The sequence below is a fragment of the Balaenoptera borealis genome (assembly GCF_965194805.1).
Source record: "Balaenoptera borealis genome assembly, chromosome: 12".
NCBI classification, from domain to species: Eukaryota; Metazoa; Chordata; class Mammalia; order Artiodactyla; family Balaenopteridae; genus Balaenoptera; species Balaenoptera borealis.
In genome coordinates this window covers 93098399-93122533 of record NC_138869.1, presented here as the reverse complement: position 1 = coordinate 93122533, position 24135 = coordinate 93098399, and the positions used below count along the sequence as shown (strand labels likewise).

The 24135-nt window shown below is 35.9% G+C and overlaps 1 protein-coding gene and 1 long non-coding RNA gene across 5 annotated transcripts in view; one reads left to right on the top strand and one right to left on the bottom strand.

The window, feature by feature from the left end:
* Nucleotides 1-24135, top strand: part of CDKAL1 (CDKAL1 threonylcarbamoyladenosine tRNA methylthiotransferase) — a 654356-nt gene that overhangs the window by 227724 nt on the left and 402497 nt on the right. The gene's annotated exons all lie outside the window — the stretch shown is intronic.
* Nucleotides 504-24135, bottom strand: part of LOC309607662 — a 39082-nt gene continuing 15450 nt past the window's right edge. Inside the window, exons 2-3 of the long non-coding RNA XR_014232484.1 lie at nucleotides 12861-12963; nucleotides 504-10638 (exon numbers count right to left, since the gene is read on the bottom strand). This is a non-coding gene — a long non-coding RNA (uncharacterized lncRNA). The remainder of the gene's footprint in view (nucleotides 10639-12860; nucleotides 12964-24135) is intronic.

Sequence of the window (24135 nt, the reverse complement as noted above, 5' to 3'; positions counted from 1 at the left end):
CGGCTGTAAACACAGAGTTAATTGCAGCTCCTGTATGGGGAGGATTTGGGTCTTGTTCTGTTCCACGTTCTGGGGAATGAATGCTTTTAGGTGCCAGCATGACACTCTTCTAAGGGTGAGAGTACACAGCAGTGACTCCTGAGACCTCTGAATGTAAGCGGTGTGAGATACTCAAGTATCCTCTTACTGCCCCTCTATGAGATGTGGCAGCAACATAGTAAAAAGGTCTTCTCCTTGACCTTTGTCATCAAACACGACTACTGCCATTGTCAGTACACGTGTGGAAAATATAAGCCTCAAATGCTACCTTTTAATGTTACTCTTTAAATTACAGCTTTCAGAAAACTACATTCTATTAAAAAAAATTTGGTGGTAAAAATTTTATTGGGTTAGTCAAAAAGTTCGTTCGGGTTTTTTGTAACATCTTATGGAAAAGCCCAAACGAATTTTTTGGCCAACCCGTAATTAGAAGTGTTCTTTTTTTTTAAAAAAAAATATTTATTTATTTATTTATTTTTGGCTGTGTTGGGTCCTTGTTGCTGTGTGCGGGCTTTCTCTAGTTGCATTGAGCGGGGGCTACTCTTCGTTGCGGTGCACAGGCTTCTCATTGCAGTGGCTTCTCTTGTTGTGGAGCACGGGCTCTAGGTGCGCAGGCTTCAGTAGTTGTGGCACGCAGGCTCAGTAGTTGTGGCTTGCGGGCTCTAGAGCGCAGGTTCAGTAGTTGTGGCGCACGGGCTTAGTTACTCCATGGCATGTGGGATCTTCCCGGACCAGGGCTCGAACCTGTGTCCCCTGCACTGGCGGGCGTATTCTTAACCACTGCGCCACCAGGGAAGCCCTAGAAGTGTTCTTATAAAGCTTGAATTAAGGTTCTAAAAAGATCCTGTTAGAAGGTTGAATATATGCAATATCACACTTGTATTAGGGTGAATCTTTTTTAACATTTTTGGAGAATAAAATTTTGGATATTTTATTTTATAATCCCTTTGAAATGACTACATGTTTAGTATATTCAATGATTCATTAACTTCTTATATCTTAGCATGGTGTCAACAAATAAGTATTCTTTTTTTTTCTTAGTTATACTGTACTGTTCTGTTTACATGTCCTGATTGTAATAACCGTGGCACTATTCTGAATCTGCTCTCTTGAGAAAAGCTCCCTCAGCCTCGGTGCCGTCCTCAGAGACATCTATTAGGTCCTGACACCTTTCTCCAAGAGGCAGTATCTCAAGATAAAACATTTTCCAAAAAGAATTCAGCAGACTTAATAGTCACTCATTTATTTAAAAATTATTGGTCAGTATCACTTCTTTATATATTGGGCGCTGATGACTGTAAATTAATGTAAGTCAGTTTTGTCATGTACAACTCTTAGAGGTGTTTTTGATAGACAGTAGTACCTACCAATGAGGATTAGTTGCTTCTCTACAACCCAGTTGTCAGGTTATAATGAAAGCAAGTCCCAGTCCAAAATCTGCAATAAGAGTTCATTAAGCAAGCTGGCACCATCCACCTGTTCTTATAAGCTTGGTGAAGTCCTAACTCTTTCTTCTTTGGGGTGATTAAATCAGACCTTGCGTGAAAGTTTCACTTGAACCAGATGAGACAGTATTGTCAGCCTCAAGCAACCAGAATCCTTTATGCAGTGTCTGGAGTGAGGGTAAAGGAGGGACCAAGACAGAATAATATCCTTAATGGTCCAAGCCAGTGCTACCCAAAGTGTGATCCATGGACCAGTGCTGGGTTATTAACTATTGATGACTGGTCTGTGACAAGTATAGAAATGGAGAGTAAGCATCTTAGAAACTTTTAAGATGGTTTAACGTTGCTGCAATGTCTTATAATTCCTTTTCACTGTATTTTACAAAAATACTGGTTTATAAGAGTTTGGGAATAAAAGTCCTGATCTGTCCCTATAGATAGTTTGAGAAACACTTGTCTCAGCTACGGTGTTGCAAAATTCTTTACCCTCTTCTGGCAAATATTTTAGCCAGTCAACTCACTTGAATGTCACTGATTTCACCAGTGAGATCCCATTTCTACTATCTTTTATGCTGTTAGGTAACCACTTGCGTTTAGTAGTTAACCACTACTTTCACAGATGCAAACTTATTTCTGTCACTTATTATGCTAATTTGCAAAGCCTCTGCTGTTGACCAGGGATAAAAGACAGCTAAAACATACCAGTAAGCTCTGGAAGGTAGCCTTTCTAATTAAATACTAGCAAATTGTAGCTTAAAATAACACACATTTTATGTTACACCCTTGACATTCAGTTCTTTCAAAAGTAAATGATAGAAGTCCGAACATGGCCCATGTGAAACTTGAATCTAGAGGTTGTAACTGTTCTTGTGGCATGTCCCTAAGATGCGTAAGTAACTGCTGTTATTATTCTTGATCTTCTGTAAGCTTACGGAGGCCCGGAAGCTTATCTCTTAGTAATGAGCCTGGAATGTGGTACCAGCCTATTCCGGAGAAGACAGTAGAGTTTATGGTACATTGGAGAGACCTCTGTGGTCTGGGTTTGGAGTCTTAGACACTGTTATTTTCTAGCTGCATGACTCAAATAAATTGGGTAACTTCTAAGAGCTGATCTCTTTCGTAACACGTACTACCTACTGTATATGTAGCCTGACACATTATGGGCATTTTAATAAGTGTTTTCCTTAGAATTGTGACCTTGCTGTATCCTGTTCTCTACCAGCATTCTCCAAGACCCCCTCTCCCTTTCCTTTCTCTGCATCGTTTGTACTATTTAGGCCGGAAAGGTGATGGTACTGGAATTTAACGTTAGGAGTTTATTCGATTCATCACCAGCTCCTCAGTCTCCTATTTCATTTGTTCAGTTTTGAGTGAATGTTTGACAAATAAATGAAGAAAAGTTAATCTTAGTGTCTCCTGGAGCTTTTAGAACAGTCTTGTTCACAGTGTTCACTTAAGTATTTTAGTATTTCAGTAACAGCAGGGTTACTTAAATGCAGAAAAAATTTTCTGGCTGAGCTGCAGTATAATTCCAATTACTTCTCTCTGGCTATAGATGATTGTTTTGTAGAGAAAAATGTTAATTTGGGCCATGAATGAAGTGAAACTTATCTCAAACAATTAAATGTGTGAAATTGAAGTATTTATGTCAATTTTGAACTTGTTACATTTTTACTTTTATCCCAAAACTAGTTGTCCTGAAATTTGCAGCTGTTTTGATATCTTCAGTGAAATCCCCAAATACCTTGTTTTCACTTAAACATTGTGCAAACAAAATTTTAAAGTAATCTTATTTTTAGTGCATTATAAAAACTGTATTTGGGCAAGATCATTCATAAGAACAGTGGATGGCACTATTGGCTCATACCTGTGAAGTAATTATCATTAAGTTGCAGAACTTTGAAATGCAGGTTTAATAAATGCCTTTAAGTAAGTGGCCCAGTTAGAAATTTTAGACAGCATTAGCATGGGGATTTAGTCTTAAATTTTGTAAATTCTTCTTTATGTAACCATTATTTTATATAAACTTTGAAATGAATATATAACTTTTCTAGTAATTAGATATAAAGAAAAGGCTGATTTTTAAAAGCCATTTCAAGTTCTAGTATGTTACAGAATATACCATTGCTGTAACTAAAAAGTGCATCTTGCTTACCATTTTTCTGATAAAATTACTTAGTTTGAGGAAGGTAGAATAACTTTGAGTTTGGATAAAAATCAAAATTTAAAGGTACTCAAATTTTGGCATATCATTAAAGAAGCCTTAAAGTTAATTGAGTAGAATGGTTCACACTTTTTTCAGGTTAGTTCATAGATTGTATGGTGAGCATATACATTAGTTATAAATACTTATAGATGCTTTTATAGTTTAGAAAGTTTATTATTTTATTTCATGTGTAAAAGTCTTTTATGTTTGTTATTTAAGAAAACTAAAGAGCCCTGTTTCTGGACATTCATTTATTCAACAAACATGGCTGAACGTTTGTTAAGTGCAGAGTATTGACAGGTACCTTCGTTTGGTGTCTGCCCTTGAGAATCCAGCAGGAGAGAGAGTAAAACAAGCAGAAAACAATTAAATTATATCACTGTAAGTAGAGTAGTACAGGAGTGAACAAAATTATTTACGAGCATGATGGATTGTTTGGGTGAGTTAAAGGAGCTTCCCTAGAAAGTAGATACTGAGGCTGTCTCTCACAGTTTATCTCATAGGTGGGTTCAAAGGCAATCTAAGCAGGTGCCCCTCTTCCCCTCCCCCCCCATCAATAGTGGTATTGAATTGTGAAAGGCAGTGTCTTATACAGAGAATGATGAGTGGATCAGTGGGGTGGTGTTTCAAATTAGGTAATGGTAGGAGGAATGCTAGAAAGAGATAGCTTGAGATTGCATGGGTTCAAACTTGGCCTTATCATTTTATCCTTTGCTGTGTGATATTGTATAAGTTATTCAACCCCTCTGTAGATCTCAATTTTCTCACCTATGAAATGGGGATAATTATAGTGTTGTGAGAATTTAAAGAGATCATCCATTTAAAATAATTAACACAATGTCTGGCACATAATATCTATTCAGTACAATTACTATCAAGTTTATTACTATCACAGCTATGCAGAAGGCAGACCTTGGGCCTAATTAGATTGCAGTTTGCTTAAGACCACAGAGCAGTAAGTGGCAGAGTCGTAACTTAAACCACATCATCTAACCAGTTCTTTTTCCAGTAAACCACAGGTTCATTGGCTTCTAGCCCAGTTTTCTATCCTTGCGTTGGAACTGTAGTTGTTTAGTTAGTTGAAAGGAAAGCCAGTTAGAGCTAAAGTTTGATACTAATCTAGAGGTTAGCCAACTAAACCCAAAAAAGACGCTATGGGCCCCAGAATTTTACAAAGAGAATGGAAAACATGGGCCGTCAAGTGTAGGTGGGCTGGGAGAATTTCTGCTCTTTTCTTATATTGTACTGTGTCAAATGCCTCTTAAGATGCATTAAGTTTATCCAGTGGGATGGAATCTGAATTTCCTATTACGATGTTTAAAGGATAGGACCGCCCAGTCATATAGATTTAGAGATAGTTGATAAGTGTACCCTCTTGTCTGGTTGGCTTTTTTGTTTGTTTTGTTTTGTTTTCTTGAGTTAGGGTGCACTTGGAGTCAGTACTTGAGTTAGGGTGCACTTGGAAGGGCACAATAGGAGTGAATGAATGGATGTTTCCAAAGAGCTGCCATCTGTCAATTTTCCTATTGCTTCAAGAAAACTTGTTTTCCAGCCATATCAGGAAGGGGGAAAAAAACCCCCAATACTTGTGTTGTCCAACTTTAAGTATAATTGGACACACATGTGATTGTGGATAAAGGCCTGTCGGTTTTTTCAATACAAAAATAATATATATCTCATATTTATTTGTGAAACCACTTCGCTTTTATTTTGCTACATCTCAGCATGGTAGCACCAGTTGTTTTATTTTTGCCAACCCTGACAAAGCAGAATGTTTCGTTTGGCTTTTTAAAAAGGCAGCAGTGCATGTAGTTAAGACCTCATTTACTTTATCTGATGAAGTAGTCCCTGAGGAATGTGTATTTTTCTGTAAATCCACTAAAGACACTGGGTTTAAGGCAAGGTCATCTTTTAAAATCCTGGTTTTCTATTTTTAAACAATGTATATAGCTCTGTGATTTGTAATGTGTATTTCTGTGGTTCTTTTTAGGTTGTCCTTAAAATAAATGTTAATGGTGAGAGATAATATGGATTTAGGAAGATCTTTCTACCTTGTAAAGTACCTTTTATTTTTCCATTACTGCTCTTGAGGAAAACATAAACTGTCTGAAATGAGATTTTTAGTCTGTTCTCCTCCTCCCTCATTTCCTTTTCCCCATCTCTGTTTCTCTCTCCCCCCCGCCCCACATCTATAAATTTATGAGAACAAGGTATGTACAATGGATTTATTTATTTAGGACCAGTAGCCCTTCTGACTGGAAGATATCCCCAGTCAAGATTGGTGGTCGTCTACTTTATTCATTCGTTTGTGCACATATTTATTTGTTTATTCTTTAGTCATTCACTCATTTATTCAACAAACATTTACAGATATCTGTATCAGATACTCTACTAAGTGCAATAAAAGAAACAAGGTTTACCTGTTTTATCACTGCCCCCATGAGTCTTTTATTACTAGCATAATTTCGTTAACTGGTAAATAACTCTGTTTTAATCATCATGGAATATAATAATCATCAGGTTTTAAAAAAATATGTGTGAGACTTAGAGCTATGTACCTAGAAATGACCACAAATACAGAGAATGAATAAAACAGGACTCGTACGATATGTGATGGCTGAAAATGGGCTGGTACAACAAGTAGTGTATAACTTACGTAACAAGTGAGGTTGGGGGGCCTCTTTGGTAAATTGATTACCGTTGGGAATTCCATCACCCACTGTCACATACTGTTCTCACTCTGGAATTCAGGCAACCCGTGATCCTTTGAATGTTGAGTCTCTGCCTACTCTGTTAAACACCTGATTTCAGAATGGAATTGTCAAGACCCTTGTTTGCTTACTCCAACTTCTTTCTCATTCTTATTTCTCCTATTAGGTTTATTTTTTCATTTTCCTACCTTCTCAATTTTATACAAAGTAAGAAACAAAGCAATAACAATAAAAGCAAACAAAATTTTGAAAAAAAATTTTTTTTTTTAGCCACGCTTGTGGGATCTTAGTTCCCCAACCAGGGATTGTACCCGGGCCCTCAGCAGTGAAAGCACCAAGTCCTAATCACTGGGCTGCCAGGGAATTCCTGAGAATTTTTCATAGTTTTAAAAAGATCTCTGTGTCCAGTGCTCATGAGGAGAGAGTGGGGGCGAGGTTCTGCTGGTGCTGAAAGCCAGTCTTAGTGATATTTAGTGATGCCCAATGGTTGCTACTTGGCAGTTGGCAAAATGCAAGTTTTCTGTGTGAGTTGACTTGCACTTACATATTTTGTTTTTCACAGTAATATATCAAATGATAAATTTTCTTAATTTTGTGGCTTTTGTGTCTAAAATTTCTATTTGGAATATAATTGACATAATTTAATACTCCATTAACTTTAAATTCTGTGATAGATTTTCAAAGGTGAATGATGGAAGTAAGAATAATACAGATATTTCACTTTCTTCTTTTTTTGATTTTTAATTTGATTATCTTATTTTTGCCTATCCTGATTCAGAATCCAAATTTGACTAGGGCTTGTATGTATTTTCCTGAGACACTTCACAAATGCTCATTTGAAGCTGCATCAGTGTGGCTTGCCTAATTTTTTAGTTTCTTTTCTTTATCTTTTATGCTTATATCTTAATGGTTCCTAGCAACTTTAATTAATTGATCCTGTCATGTCTATATTTTCTGATTTCTCTTGTCTTGCAGTCTTTTTATCTTCTTTAAATTATTGCTTTGTTCCCTTCCCATTCTCCCATCTTCTATATCTCCTGTCTATTCATGAGGTGCCATTACCATCAGGATACGTTGATCACTAGAGTAGTTTGGTCTTCAAGTATCACCAATATGCTATTTTCTTCTCTACATCTGATATGGAATTACGGGTGTTTTTTCTGTTTGTTTTTTTGTTTTTGTTTTGTTTTTTTTGGAGAGTGGACCATGGCAGAACCTTTTTCCTGAATGGAGATACAGTGACAATAGCCAGAAAGTAGCTCTTATGATCTAGACTAGATTATCCGTTCTTTTTAGAACACAATACTTCATAAATTTACCTTTGTCTTTTTATTTTCTTTCTGTTCTGATGGTCTTAACTGCAATTAACTTTGACATGTCTAATCTGTACTCTTACATATTAAAAAGCATAGTTTTTCAAATATATTTCATTAGAATGAATTTACAGAAGTGGAGTTATTATGTCAAGGTTAAGAACCTTTTTATGGGTCTTGGAATATAAACTCAAATTGCTTTCCAAAGCATTGTCATTTACAATGCTAACAAGAGGGTACATATTTTACTTCACTATAGAGTCTTCCTTATTATTCCCGTTTTATAGAAACTGAGGTTGAAGAGATAAAATAATGTGCCCAGAGCTACCATCTTAGTATAGATATAGCTAAAATTTGCAGCCTCATTTATTGAATGTGAGAGGCCATTTGGCCTAGTGTTAGGACTATTAATTCTGGAGCCAAATTTCTTGGGTCTAAATCCTGGCTCCAGTGCTTACTGTGTAACTCTGGGCAGGTTTCTATGTGTGTCAATTTTCTCATCTCTGAAGTGGGAATAATAATAAAAATAATGTGTTTCCTAGGCTTGTTGTGGGGATTAAATATATCTATATATAGCTTAGAAGAGCATCTGGTAAATATAATTACTATATAAGAGATTGTTACCATTATCACTATTATTAATTCTTTCTAAAACAACATAGGCATTTTGGGTTATCAAATTACTGAACCATTCAGACATTTTTTTTGAGTGGATAAAAGAAAGAAAGCAAGCCAGCCAGCCAGCTAGCCAGCCAGACTAGAACCCACATCTTTGGCTTTTATATAATTATGTTTTACTAAAAGCCTCCTTATTTTGAAATACTAGATGAGAAAGAACTAGTCAAACTTAAATATGTCTATGGTAGACATATGGATTTGTCCTTTGTAACGTTTCCCTGCCAAATGTTTGGATGGATTGTATAGCAACATGATAGTTGGCACAGTGAGCGGCAGTTTGATTTAAGCTATTTAGTAATGGGTTGTACTGCCTGAGATCTTTTGCCAACTAATGAGAATGGTCTGAGGCCTTTTTTTATAAGGGATGGAAAAAAAAAAAAACCTTTCAATTAGGGATAGGCTTTGCAAACTATTTAATAAGTTTCTTTATTATTTGTAGCCCCATGGCCAAATACCAACTGCCCACACACCTTCTTAATACAAATCTATTCTTGGATAATTAAAGATCCTTTTGGCAGGTTTATATTTTCAGAGACTGTTAGAGCTAGAAAGAATTTTAGATATTTAAAATCTTTTTTTCATACATTATGAAACTGAGGCCCATGGGACCCAACAGCCTGAAGTCAGGTGGCCTGCCGATTGCACTCACTTTTGGAGAATTTGGTTCGTGACAAACAGAAAGAGACTCCTCTGACAGGTGGTAGACCTTCACCTTTAGGGTTTTAGAGCTTGGTGGGAGGGTTAGAAGCATTTGTGGTCTGCAGGATGTCATAAAAATGATATTTTATTTTAGCTTGCGTTGAACTAAATAATAGATCAAAACATCAGAAAATGCTATTGCTTTGGCCATTAATGTTTGGCAAATAAACAATGGAAAACAGTGACTCTTTCTACTAAGTGAATTGGGTTACATGGGTTAAAGAGGCTATTGAGACTTAAGATTCTCTTTTGATGTGTGAGAACCTTCACAAGAACTCCAGACTTTACATCTTCTTGTGTGCCTCTTCTTTTCACTCATTGTTCGCCTTTCCCATCAGTGTTTCTGGTTCTAATCTTTACCTTACATTTATTCCTGTAGGTTTATGTGTTTGTATCCCTAGCACCTAATAGTCACTAGCATACGGAACCTCTCAAAAAATATTTTATGACTCAATAATGGTATGTTTTCATTCAAAGAGTCTCTTGCTGTTTGCTGAGTCTTGACCATGTATCCCAGCCTTTCTCAGTTTGTCCTCTCTGAGAGAATTAAACCTAAACTTACAACCCAAATGTTCTAGGCATTCACTGTGGTTAATGAATTCTCTTTTCTCCTGGGCATCTAGATTGGTAAATAGCCGTGTACCATTCTTGGGAGATTGGAGAAAATGATCACTTAGATTATTTTTTGTAGTACTTAATTATCTTGCCACAGTGGTTTAGAAAGGCTGGTTTATTCACTTCATCAGACCTCCTAATACCCTTCTTAAAGCTTACTTCTAAGAAGTGTCATCGTTGATTGACTTCATTTTGATGCCAGTTTTTTTACCCCACATTTCCTTAGGTTGCATAGACTTAAGTTTTTACTGAGGGTGGTTGCTAAGTTTGCTTTATGCTGAATAAGTTACAGAAAATTGTCTTAGTCTTTTAAAAGAACCAGCAATAAGTGTGTAATGGAGCTCACATACTGCTGTATTTTTCTCATGTAAAGCATATACGGCTTGACTGTCAAACTGGTCACTGCTTGGGTGAGCTTGTATGTGAGACATGCTAGGACCATGACAACACAGATTCTAAGTGCAAAGGAAGGAGACTAGTGGAACTAGTAGGTTGAGTATCATTAACACCAATGTGGCCACTCCAACTGACCCTTGAGAGTCAGCCCTGTTTTTAGGCATGACATCTAAGACTAGTAACTATCTGAGTTCTTCCCAAAGGGGGTCAGTAGTAGATGTGTCAGGGCTCAGTTGTATTGTTACCGAGTTCAAGCTCATACTGCTCACCGCGTGACAGACCAATAAATCAAGAGACGAGTTGTTGGGGCAAGGAATAGCGACTTTATTCGGAAAGCCAGCAGACGGAGAAGGTGGTTGGCTTGTGCCCCAAAGAACCATCTTGCCTGAGTTAGAATGCAGGCTTCTTTTATACTAAAAGGGGAGGGAGTGAAGTCAAACATTTCCTGGTTCGGGTCGGCCTCTGTAGGGGATATGTTAATTTCTTCCTCCTTGCAGTCATTCACAGGTGGGCCTGGTCAGGATGTTTCCTGTGAGCTAAACAAAGGTATTTTAACTTAATGCTCATTACCTGGGAGGCAGGGTTCCCAGAGATGAGCCGTTATGTATAATTTAAGCTTACAGGCAACATTCCTTTAGTGATTAACTTGTAATAGAATACAAAATCTTCTTCCCTATTACAGTATGAAAATAAAAGAAGAAATAAAACCATACCTTTCCACAGATGACATGATTATTTACATAGAAAGTCCCATGGAATCTACCATAAAACTCCTAGAACTCGTGAGTTTAGCAAGGATACAGTGTAAACCCACCAAAAAGCAATCCTATTTCCATATATACTAGCAATGTACAATTAGAAACTGAAATTTTAAAAAATATTTCACACAGCTCTAAGAAAAATTAATTAGGTATAATTTCTTAGGTGTAAATCTAACAAATCATGTATAGGATCTGTATTTTGAAGACTATAAAACAGAAGGAATCAGAGAGGACCTAAAAAATAGATATATGAAGTTTATGAATTGGAAGACTCAACATAGTAAAGGTATAAATTCCTCCCAAGTTCATCTATAGATTTAAAGTAATTTTATTGCAAATTCCACTTGGATTTTTTTTGTAGGTATGGACAAGCTAATTCTGAATTTTCATTTTATATGGAAAGACAAAGGAACTATAGTTATCTAAAAGAGTTTTGAAAAAGAACAAAATTGGAGGAATCATACCACCCTATTTTAAAACTAATTATAAAGTAGCAGCAGTCAAGACAGTGTGGTAGTGGTAAAGGGATAGACACTTAAGTCAGTGGAAACAGAATAGCAAGACATAGGCCCACACAAATTGGCCAATTGATTTTTGACTAAGGTGCCAAGTCTCTTCAAGGGGGAAAGAAGTATTTTCATCAGAATGTGCTGGAACAAATTGAATATCCATGTGAAAAAAGAAAAAAAGCTTTGACCTAAACATATATATATATTTACATATATATATATATATCTCCATATATATATATATATATCTCTCCCCCAAAAGGATCAACTGTCTAAATGTAAAATTTTAAATTTTAAAAATTATAGAAGAAAACAAAGGGAGAATATTTTTGTGACCAGACCAGTGGTTAGGCAAAGAGTTCTTTGACATGATACCCAAAGGACGATCCATAAAAGGACAAAAGATGGACTTCATCGAAGTGAACAACTTTTGCTTTGTGACTGTCACTATTAAGAGAATAAAAAGCAAGCTGCAAACTGGGAGAAAACATTACATACCCAAGCAGTACCAGGTGTTGATGGGGTTACAGAGCAGCTGGAGTTTTTGCACACCGTCGGTGGGGATGCGGAAAGGTACAGACGCGCTGTAAAACAGCTTTTCAGTTTCCTTAAAAAGTTAACCATGGACTTACCACGTGACCAGTAATCCTACTTCTGGACATGAGAAGTGAAAACTTAAATTCACAGAAGAACCTGTACACAGATGTTTGTAGCAGCTCCCTCCCTAATGGTGCAAAACTGAAAACAATTCATATGTCCTTCAGGAGTTGAATGAATATACTGTGTTACATTCATTCAATGGAACACATTACCAAGCACTAAGAAAAGAATGAATGGTTGATACCTTCACCATCTTGGATGAATCTCAAAAGCATTGTGCTGAGTGGAAGAAGCCAGTCGTAAAAGGCTATAACTGTGTGATTTATTTATATGACATTCAAGAAAGGAGAAAACAAATGATGATGGAGAAGAGGTCCATGAGTTCCAGTGGGTAGAGGTGGGGAAAGTCTGCCTATTAAGGGATAGCAAGAGGGAGTGTGTTGAGGGATGGAACTCTTCTGTACTGTTATTGCCACGTTGGTTCCGTACGTCTATATATGTGCTGAAATTCATAGAACCGTATACCCTACAAAAAATCAGTTTTACTATGTGACAATTATTTTAAAAATTAATTGGCCCTGTAAAGAAAAAATATATTTAGAAATGTTTAGATGGGGAGTTAAGAGATTGAATTTTGTGAAAAATGGTTTATACCTCATTTAAGTAGGAAGCAGAGTCATCTGGACAGAGTGGGAGATGGATTTGGGTCTGTATATTTGAGAAGAACTGAGCTTTGGAACAGTTGCCAAGGGTAAATGAAGCATTAGTGAATTTGTCCTCAGTACTGAATGGAATATTGTCACCTCTAGGTAATATGAGGTGAATAATGACAGTTAAATGGCAGGTTTATGTCATGATTTGATCTATTAAATAAAACTTTTTAATTACCTGGTGTCATTTCCCATTAAAGAAGACTTCCTTTCATTTTGACAATTCCTGCTGGTTGCCATTTGTTGGTCAGAAGACAACTTTGAGAAGTATTCTATTGTTGCTGGAGGTGGGAATGGGCAAGGGTGGAATTTGGTTAGAACAAAAACGTCCCAGTCACAGAATAATTTTGTTATCAAATTAGATGGCAGAGCATTGTGTTTATTATCCAGTGGCACTGTGCTAAAAGAATACAACATGCCTTGACATTACCAGACTAAGCACTTATCACAGTATTCCCAATTCACAGGAAAGCAGCAATCAGAAAAATTAGACAACTTAAAATGGAGTATCTGTTCCCAGCAGAATTTCTTTACAAAAGGAAAAAAATGAAAATGAGGCTGCAACCAAATTAAGTTTCTGATTAGCACTTTTATTAGCCGAGCAAAAAAAGCCACTCATCAATAGTGACTTAATTAAATCATGTTTGATCGTAACGCTGTGTCCCGTGAAAATAAACTTTTAGATGTTAGGTGAGAACAGTTGCTCAAAGATTTGAGGACATTGGGAGCTACGTCACTAGTTAATTATAAAACAAGACAAATGATTTCGTTTGGTTTTCTTTGGGCCTTGATTAATCAACAGATGTTTCCAGTGCTTCTCAGTTGTTTATTAGAGGAATCAGTGATGAGTTTGTAGTGATGGAAGAATGAGCCTCTCTGAATAGACTGTGTCCAACAATCTACAGGTGAGAATATTTAGGCAGAAAGTAAGAAAGCACTAATTCAGTACAAGCTGAAGTGGAATCTGCTAAGATGTGTTGAAAGTCTTAGACAAGTTTACAAAGGGGAAATTGTAGGGTGTGTAAAGCACATGGTTATTCACTGTGTTATTCAACAGCAGAAAATATTTGAGGAAAGTATTTGAATCTTGTCATGTATTATTGAACCAGTGGTGTCATTGGTGAACTTCACTTTTTCTCACAAACTTAGCCTTTCTCAGTTCCATGAAATTTTGTCAGAATCTAAAGCTAAATATAGTGACTTGCCTTACTACACAGCAGTTAGTGACTTAGCAGTGGCAAAGTTTTACTCTGATTTTTTTTGAGGTGAGGGCTGGAATTGAAATTTTTCTGAATGGGGAGAACCACTCTTAACTACTATTACTGAACACTAAGTGGCTTTGGAAATTAGGATTTGCTAAAGATTTGATAATATTTCTTAATGAAATTAAAGTGAAAAGGTAAAATGGAACTTATATATAAAACTAATACTACAGTAAATTCATTTTGTTAGCAACTAATGTTTGCATCACAAGTAATGTCCAGCTACTCTCTATGCTTCATGTGCTGTCAGGACTTAAACCAAGAAGCACACTCTCCATTCCCACCTAGATTTGTAGCAGATACATATTTTGAGCTCCAACTACCATCCTAGCAGCATTTTTTGGATCTCAGTGCCAGAGCAAAGGAAATTTCTGTACTTCAAAATCCATTTAAGTGTGCAGTGAGGAACTCCCACCTAACCTTCATTGGAAAGGATTAATCTGCCTTGTAATGAAAAGCTAAAAGGCAAATATCAAGAATAGAATTCTGTAGATGCCTTCCAAGTGGTGAATATGCTCAATTATAATCATGCTTGTGTGTTGCTATTAGTATTTGCCATTACTGATCTGTGTGAAAAGACATTTTCAAAGGTAAAATAAGTAAAATGTCTTCACATATCTGTCTTAACAGATGAACATTTGCAACTGATTTTGATGATAGGGGACATTAACTTTGAACTGAAATTAAGTAAAATATTGTCCTCCATAAAGAGTTTCATTCTTCTCATTAGTAGACTTGTATTACAAAAAAATGTATTCTGTTACTGTATTTTGAATTTTGTCAATAAAAATCTTATGGAAATTTGTTTTCTCTTATTATATAAGTGCTTACATAATAATCTTGATATTGCCTTTTGGCCTGGAAAGCCTGGCCTGAAAAAAATATTTACTATCTGGCCCTTTATAGAAAAAATGTGCTACCCTTTTGTTAGTTGATTGAAATGTGGAAAGGGGAGTGATGGAAACAGGAGACACCGATGCCTGTGGTTTCTGACGTGACATTGCCATGATGTTCTTGCAGACAGGAGTTCAAGAGAAGAAGAAGTTTGGTGGTGAGACAAAGAAGAGTAGTTGAATTTTGGACCTGTGTTTGGGATGCCTGGGGGAGATTTTCAGGAGCCAGTTGAAAATTTGGGTCTGGGTTTCAGGAGAGAAATTAGGACTAGATGTGTTGTCATTAGTATAAGTTGGTAATAAGGGTGTGGTTTTAAATGTATTTTGTATTCCTTTGGAAAATAAGTATATTTTTCTACTGTGTTTTCTATTTTGAAACAAGCCTCAGTTTTCATGGAGTTCCTGAAATACAGACTCTGGTCACTAAGTAACTACTGTTCTTTGATTTTATAGTAAGGAGGATATTTCACATTCTCTTCTTGACTACATGATATAATTCTCTTTCATTACGTATACTTTTCATTCTCATCCAGAAGATCTTTTTTGAAGGCAAAAAGCATACGTGCATTTTGGCTCCATCAATGTTGCTTGCAGAAAAACCACAGTGTTTTTATCAGGGGGAAAGCAAAAACTTGTTTATAGTGGAAAGCATAACAAAATCTGTGATCTTTTTGCCTGAGGACTCTTTCCAAAACAACTTACTGTAACAGACATCTAAGGTCAGTATTTCCTAATTAAGACTGTTTAGCTAGAGCTGGGGCTCCCAGTCCCAGCCATCACCCATAGGGCCATTCCTTCCTTACACAGCGGCACCCCACCCCCACAAAACACACACACCACACACACACACATTCCTTCCTTAATGCAGTGTGTATTTCAACTTACTAGTCAGCATCTGGGGGCCATACCTTTTTTAGCTTAAAATGATATGCTAGGAAAAAGATGTTTTACTTCATATCACTAGTGATTTTTAAACTATTATTTTTACCTTTTTCTGAAAACAAATTTAGAAATCCAGTGTGCCGAATAGGAATACCTCTTCAGTAGCCAACTGTGAGCAGAGAATTTACTGCATTGGTATTTTTGTATACTAGGAATAATTTGTGTACCGGGAGCACGTGAGGTGAAGCTCTGCCGGAGGAGGCAGCACACTTCTTTTTGTTCTTGTCTGCTCTCTGCAGAATGCCTTATTCTAGTGAATGCTCAGGAAATATTTGTTCGGTTGAACTCAATAAAATCAGCAAAATAGAGGATTAACAATTGAAGAATAAATAAATTTAGAAAGGAGACACTTACAGATGAGTCGCTCTGGTTCCTGAAGAGTGACAGAAAATTGGGGATTGGTTTGGCTCATCCTTTTTATTTTTAGCTGACTTTTTTTCTCTTTTAAGAATGTAACTCCCTGAAGAAAGATAATATTATTTTTGTGGTCTTATGAATAGAAATTACTAAGGAGTATTCACTATGTTTAGTATATGAAAAAAATTAATAAATACAAAATAGAAAGGGAAGCAGCAAGTCAGTTTAATGGTGCATCTAAACTTTTAGTTAGATGTCCCTATAGACTGATAGTCATCCTTTATTTTGTATCCTATTTTTCTACCTTTTACTCTTCCACATTTCCTTTATTTTTTTAATTATGGAAGATTTCAAGGTGTAGAAAAGAGAGGGTAATATAATGAACCCTCAAGTACTCACCAGGCTGCAGCGATTACCAACTAATGGGCAATCCTATTACTTCACCTGCCTCCCCCCGCTTCGCCCCCCCATCCCCTTGCCTGCCCTAGCACAACTTGATTATTTTGAAGCAAGTTCCAGACAGTGTATTATTTAATTGGTAAATATATCAGTTATGTATCTCTAAAGAAAAGATCTTGTGCATTCTTTTTCCTTCCCATATTGGTGGGGTCAGGGGGAAGAGAAACCAATCTAATACCATTGTTACACCTAAAATAAAATTTATAGATTTCCTTACTATCAACAAATACCTAGTCAGTCTCAAAACTTCCAGTTGATGCCCTTGTTCATTCTTCTTCTCCATCTCCCCCAACCATCTTTACAGTTGGTTCTTTTCAATCAGGACCCAAAGGCGATCCACACACTGCTTTTGGCTGATATATCTGCACCACCACAGCACTTGGTTACGTGTCCAAGTTGGCCATCAGGCTCACAAGACTCACGTGATTTTAATCTGATACTGCTTTTATGTCAGTTCATAGATGGACCAAGGGCAGGAGACATAACAGGTGCAACATTTTCATCTCATCAGGAAGCCTGGTCTATCTACTCTAATATACAGCTTATTTTAGCCTTCACCTGTATTGAACATTACAGCTGCCATGGTCAAGAGCGAAGGTGTGTGGATGCCACCTTGACACAGCGATGACTCAGACTCAATTTTTCACTAATTTTTTAAACTATTCGGTTAAGTAGGCCCAGCCGTGCATACCATTTCACTGAATACAGGGGCAGTTCCATGTAGCAGATGAAGCAGACATAACGTTCTGAGTTTGTCTTAACTCTGATATTTCCAAGTAGGAGAAAAGGGACATTGAGGTTATTCCCAGGAAAGTGTGCATCAGCCCAGGCCAATGTTAACCCTTTACTCACATGGTCTCTTATGTATCTTTTCATCTGTTGTTTGGTTTTTCTCTTGCTTTTTTAACTTAGGAAATCATTTCATTTGTCCTACAATTTCTCACATGCTGGATTTTGCTGATTATATCCTCACTGTGTTATTTAATATGTTTCTTTATTTTCCAGTTTCTGCTGTGAACTGGAAATTAGATCTGGAGGCTTGATCAGAGTTTAGAATTTTGGCAAGAATACTTCATAGCAGGTGGTGTGTACTAGTTATTGAATCATATCAGGAGGCTTACTTCTAGCTATCTTACTTTTGTTAATCTATGCTGTCTTAGTCTATTTGGGCTGCTATAACAGAATACCACTGGGTAGTTAATAAACAACAGAAATGTATTGCTCACAGCTCATGAGGCTAGGAAGTGTAAGATCAAGGCATCAGCATGGTCACCTTCTGGTCAGGGCTTTCCTCTTAATTCATAGCTTTTGCCTTCTTGCTGTGTCCTCACATGGTGGAAGGGTCGGGTCAAGGGATCTCTCTGGAGCCTCAGAATTATAAGAGCACTAATCCCATTCATGAGGACCCCACCCTCATGACCTATTCACCTCCCAAAGGTCCCACCTACTAGTACCATCACCTTTGGAGGTTAGGATTTCAACATTCAAATTTTGGTGGAACATACATTCAGACCATAGCATGAGGATTATGTTGTTAACTGAATCCAACCTATATGAAGTTTCATCAGCTTTTTACTTACTGGTGGAAAAAAAAAATTAAAAAATGCTAACAAAAACAGAAATACAGATCAATGGAACAGGATAGAAAGCTCAGAGATAAACCACGCACATATGGTCACCTTATCTTTGATAAAGGAGGCAAGAATATACAACGGAGAAAAGACAGCCTCTTCAATAAGTGGTGCTGGGAAAACTGGACAGCTACACGTAAAAGAATGAAATTAGAACACTCCCTAACACCATACACAAAAATAAACTCAAAATGGATTAAAGACCTAAATGTAAGGCCAGACACTATAAAACTCTTAGAGGAAAACATAAGCAGGACACTCTATGACATAAATCACAGCAAGATCCTTTTTGACCCACCTCCTAGAGAAATGGAAATACAAACAAAAATAAACAAATGGGACCTAATGAAGCGTAAAAGCTTTTGCACAGCAAAGGAAGCCATAAACAAGATGAAAAGACAACCCTCAGAATGGGAGAAAATACTTGCAAATGAAGCAACTGACAAAGGATTAATCTCCAAAATTTACAAGCAGCTCATGCAGCTCAACATCAAAATAACAACCCAATCCAAAAATGGGCAGAAGACCTAAATAGACATTTCTCCAAAGAAGATATACAGATTGCCAACAAACACATGAAGGATGCTCAACATCACTAATCATTAGAGAAATGCAAATCAAAACCACAGTGAGGTATCACCTCACACCTGTCAGAATGGCCATCATCAAAAAATCTACAAACAATAAATGCTGGAGAGGGTGTGGAGAAAAGGGAACCCTCTTGCACTGTTGGTGGGAATGTAAATTGATACAACCACTATGGAGAACAGTATGGAGGTTCCTTAAAAAACTAAAAATAGAACTACCATATGACCCAGCAATCCCACTACTGGGCATATACCCTGAGAAAACCATAATTCAAAAAGAGTCATGTACCACAATGTTCATTGCAGCTCTATTTACAATAGCCAGGACATGGAAGCAACCTAAGTGTCCATCAACAGATGAATGGATAAAGAAGATGTGGCACATATATACAATGGAATATTACTCAGCCATAAAAAGAAACGAAATTGAGTTATTTGTAGTGAGGTGGATGGACCTAGAGTCTGTCATACAGAGTGAAGTAAGTCAGAAAGAGAAAAACAAATACCGTATGCTAACACATATATATGGAATCTTAAAAACAAAATGGTTCTGAAGAACCTAGGGGCAGGACAGAAATAAAGACGCAGACGTAGAGAATGGACTTGAGGACACGGGGAGGGGAAGGGTAAGCTGGGATGAAGTGAGAGAGTGGCATGGACATATATACACTACCAAATGTAAAAAACGATAGCTAGTGGGAAGCAACCGCATAGCACAGGGAGATCAGCCTGGTGCTTTGTGACCACCTAGAGGGGTGGGATAGGGAGGGTGGGAGGGAGGGAGATTCAAGAGGGAAGAGAGATGGGAACATATGTATATGTATGGCTGATTCACTTTGTTATAAAGCAGAAACTAACACACCCTTGTAGAGCAATTATATTCCAATAAAGATGTTAAAAAAAAAAAGAGTCAAATAAAGGCTAGACAGCCGGCTGCATCACGGGTAGGCAAATATATCCTGTAGTGTGTCAGATAAATATGTTAGGCATTGTGGGTCATATAAAATCCCTACCGAATAATTTTCTTTGTGTCATTTTACATCTCTTTAGAAATGTAAAAGTCATTATTAGCTCCCTGGTCATACGTAAACTGTGTGAAGCCAGATTTGACCTACTTGCTATAGTTTGTCACCCTTCATCCTACATCCATTCTTTTTATTAAGCATTGCAAAATTATTAAATTTTAATTCACCTACCATTGCTTCTTCACCTTTTAGTTGGAATTCCTATGAAAATAATTTTTTCCTAATTATTTGTTTACCCTGACATACAGTTCCTATAGAAAAGGCAGGATGAATGCCTGATTCTTTTTCCCTTTTAGTTACTGGCATTGGAAAAATAAGTTGGTTCCCTAGTATTCTCTAAAAGCAACTATTACGTTTTGTTTTGCTTTAAATTTTTAACCAAGAATCATTACACACTTAAGGATTTTTTTTTTTTTTTTTTTTAATGTCTTTCAAACCATTGCATGTTGGCTAGTGGAGGTTCCTTCAAGTTGGGTCCTGGGCGTTTTTGCCTTGGTCTCAGTGATCTTTCTAGTGTACCAAGTAAAGAGTTGGACATATGCACCATCACCACAATCATAATGAACATTTCACCCCAAAAGTTTTCTCATGCTCCTTTAAAATTCAATCCTCCCTCCTTCCCTATCTACAAACAACTGATCTACTTTCTGTCACTAAGGATTAGTTTGTATTGATATTTTGTAGAGTTTTATATAAATAAAATCATATAGTATGATTTTTTCTAACTTCTTTAATACAGCCTAGATTGTTAGATTCATTTATATTGTTGTCTGTATGACAATTCATTTATTTTTATTGCTGAGCAGTACCCATGGTAGGGATATTGCAAAATTGGTTTGTCTGTTCATTTGTTGATGGATACCTGAGTTATTTATTTTCTGATTTCAAATAAAACTGCTTTGACCGTTATTGTGTGAGTCTTCCCATAGAAAATTGTTTTCATTTCCTCTTGGGAAATATCTAGGAATGGATTGGCTGAACTGATTGTACCATTTTGTCTTTCTGCTAACAGTTGGTGACAGGTGCAGTTTTCTACGTTGTTTCCAACACTTGATATAGTCAGTCAGTGTTAGCCATTGTAGTGAGTATGTATTTATTTCGCAGTGTGGTTTTAATTTGCATTTCTCTAATGACTAATAATGTTGAATATGCATATGTCTTTTTAGGTTAGTGCCTGCTCAAATCTTTTGTCTTTTTTTATTGGCTTGTGTGGCTTACTATTCAGTGCTGAGATTTCTGTATATATGTTGGAGACAAGTTCTTTATCTCATATATGTATTTTCTTTCCTTTTCATTTTTTTTTTTGCAAATATTTTTCTTCCATTATGTGATTTGTCTTTTGATTTTCTTAACATTGTTTTTTGAAAAGCAACAGTTTTAAATTTTTATGAAGTCTAGGTTATTATATTTTAAAATACAATTTTTACTTTTTATTTTATTTAAGACATCTTTGTCCATCCAAGACCACTAATATTTTCTCTCTTTTTTTCCTAGAAATTCTACAGTTTTAGCTGTTCCATTTAGATATATTATCCATTTTTGGTTAATTTTTGCATGTTGTGTGAGGTAAGGGTTGAGGATCATTGTTTTACATATGAATATACAGTTGTTCCAGCACTATTTGTTGAAAGTATTATCTTTTCCCCACGTCTTTGAACCTTCATCAATAATCAGTTGTCAGTAAATGTGTGGATCTATTTCTGGACTATCCTGTTCTACTGATCTGTATGTCTCCCTTTGCACCAATTATACACTATGTTGATTAGTGTTGCTTGAAATCACGTAGTTTGTCTTCCAACTTCATTGTTCTTGTGAAAAATCAATTATACTATTGTAAATCATTTGCGGTTTTAGAAAGTTTAGAATCACCTTTTCAGTTTTTACCAAAAGAAAAAAAAATCCTCTTTTATGATTTTTAATCAAATTGTATTGGAGTTATAGACCATTTTGGGGAGAATTGACCTCTTTACAATGTTGAGTTTTCTAATCCCTGAGGATGATATATTTCTCCATTTACTTATATATTCTTTAATGTCAGTGATGTTTTATAGTTTTTCTTAACAGGTATTACACATCCTTTGTTAAATTTATTCTTAAGTATTTCTTTTGGGGGGATGTTATTATAAATGGTATTTTAAAATATTTCAATTTCCAAATGTTCATTACTATTATATAGAAGTATAATTGATTTTTGTTTGTATCTTACCATCTTGCTAAACTTACTTATTAGGTCTAGTAGTTTTTTGTAGGTTTTTTTTAGAGTGTCTTACATAGATAATAATGTTGTCTGCAGATAAATCAGTCTTCTTTCTTTATGATCTCTAAGTCTTTAGATACTTTTTCTTGCCTTATTACGCTAGCTAGGACTACTAGCCTAATGTGAAATAGAAGGATAAGAGTAGCAGCTTTTTTTTTATATCTCAGGTGAAAAGTAGTGGTCTTTCACAATTTAGTATGATGTTAATTGTGGGCTTTATGTTGTTGAGGGAGTTTGCTTGTATTCCTAAATTTGCTAAGGATTTTAATCATGAATGGATGTTTAGTTTTGTCAAATGTTTTTTCTGCATTTACTGAGATGGTCATATGCATATTTATTCTTTTTTAGTCTTAATATGGTGAATTACATTAATAGATTTTTGAATGTTAAACCAACTTTGCTTTACTGGTATAAATCCCCCTTGGTTATGATGTGTAATTATTTTATGCATTTTTGGATTCAGTTTGCTAAAATTTTGCAACGAATTTTAAAGTCTATTTTCATGGAAAATGTTGGTCTGTAGTTTTCTTGAAGTCTAGCTTTTATATCATGGAAATGCTGACCTCCATCTTTTTATTGGTATGTTTAGACCACTTACATTTAATGTGGTTATTGGTGTGTTGGATTCAGTTCTCCCATTTTGCTGTTTTCTGTTCATCCCATATGTTTTGATTTCATTTGTCCTCTTCTCCTGCCTTCTTTTGCATGAAATGTGAATTTTTATTTTATCCCTTTATTTTGGTCCCATTTTCTTAGTAGTTGCTCTACACAGTTTACCGTATTTATATTTACTACAATTTACTTCCAGGTTATACCATTTTAGATATAGATTAAGAACCTTATAGCAGTATATGATTGCATCCTCTTTTCCTTCTTTATTCAATTGTTGTCCTACATTTTGCTTTTTTATATATTGTAAACGACATAATAAATATATCCTATCACTTCAACTTGGCCAGAAGCAAAAGTCTTTTTGCCGTTGTTTCATTTAGCATTCTTGCTTTGGTATTCTTGAGAATGGTTGCAGTTTTGGTTTTTGAATTCTTTGTCAGATTTCTGAATTATTGTCATGTTTGTTTAATAAGAAAAGTATTGGATAATTTTCTTATTTTCCTATGTTTAGGAATAGTTTATGTAGCAGTGGTGGAAGGAGTTTAGATTCTCTGTTTCTGCTCTAGTAATAGGGTCTTTTGTGTTCCTGTGTTTTCGGGGATCAGTTTTGCTAAATTGTATGTTTCTAGAAGGCATTCATTTTATCTAGATTTTAAAAATCATTTACATAAGTTTGTGCAGAGTAGTTTCTTATTTCTAAAGTTTTCTCTGTTTTGATGGTTAATTCTTTCTTGCCCTTTCTGATTTTTGCATGTTTTTTTCTTTATGCCTTGCTTCCTGATTAGCTTATTGTTTGTACACTTTTTTTATGGAGTCATCTTTATTGGCTTTTATTCTGATTTTAAAAGTAAACATGTTTATTGAAAAAAGGTTTAGAAAATTTGGAAGAATCACAAATAATAGGATAAAAATCAGCTACTCTACCACCCAGATATAGCCTTTGTTAACAGTTTGGTAACATTTTGTATGTTGGTATGCATGTAATTAATTGCATATTAATTTAACACAGTTGAGATCAGTTTTCTGTGCACATACTTGTGTTAATTTCCTAGGGCAACCATAACAAAGTACCACAAACTGGGTGGCTTAAAATAACAGAAATTTATTCTCTCACCATTCCAGAGGCCAGAAATCCAAAATCAAGATGTAGGCATGGCCATGCACCTTCCAAACATAACTTTAATCTCTTCATCTTCACATGCCCTTCTTTCCTGTGTGTTTGTGTCCATATTTCCCTGTTCTTTTAAGGACTGTAGTCATTGAGTTAGGGCTCATCCTAATCCAGTTTTAGCTCATCTTAACTTAATTATATCTGCAAAGACTCTATTTCAAATTAGGTCACTGTCACAGGTTTTGGGTGAACATAAATTTTGGGGGTACACCATTCACCCAAGTACTGTATTCTGTTATTTTCCCTTCTGTTTATTT